This window comes from Ipomoea triloba, chromosome 16 (genome assembly GCF_003576645.1).
Source record: "Ipomoea triloba cultivar NCNSP0323 chromosome 16, ASM357664v1".
NCBI classification, from domain to species: domain Eukaryota; kingdom Viridiplantae; phylum Streptophyta; class Magnoliopsida; order Solanales; family Convolvulaceae; genus Ipomoea; species Ipomoea triloba.
In genome coordinates, this window is record NC_044931.1 from 17,417,976 (window position 1) to 17,418,694 (window position 719).

Consider the following 719-nt stretch of genomic DNA (forward strand, 5'->3'; position numbering starts at 1 on the left):
TTTCAACAAATAATGTAGATTAGTGCCTTAGTGGTCTTATTTTTTTTATTTTTTATTTTTGCAGAAAATGAACAAATGACGTGTAATGAGAATATTGGGACGTCATCCATTAATAATTTGTTGGCAAAGACAAGTCAAAGACATGTATTTGGTGTATTCCAAAATTCATATTGTACACCTTTAAGTGTTATTACTAATGGTAAGAATATTATAGTTTTCAACGTATAGTTCTACACATTACTTTACTATAGAGTCTAATATTTGTTTTATTATCAGATTATTCGTGTGTGCGAACGACAATAACGCCGACATCGAATGAACAAATGAGAAAGAGATTACCTTTAAGCAACATTTCAAGTATGTTGTATACACTAAACAATATTAATTTGAACATCAATATTATAAATGTTCTAACAGGTTTATTATTAAATTATTCCTTTAATTAAAGCAAATTCCTCTCAACTCCTGGCTGCCCGTGATACAGATGACACAACCCAGCGTCATGTTCGTGCATTTGACTTAAATTTGACACCGGATTTGAATTCAGATATAAATGGTAATATTAATGTTCAAATTCTTACTACAACATTTTACTTAAATTTGTTCTTCAAATTTTTTTGTAATATTAACGAAAACTATTATTCATTTCAATTAGGGACAGACAATAATTGTTGTATTACAAATGAGACTGAACAAAGCGTCAACACAACAATTTACGT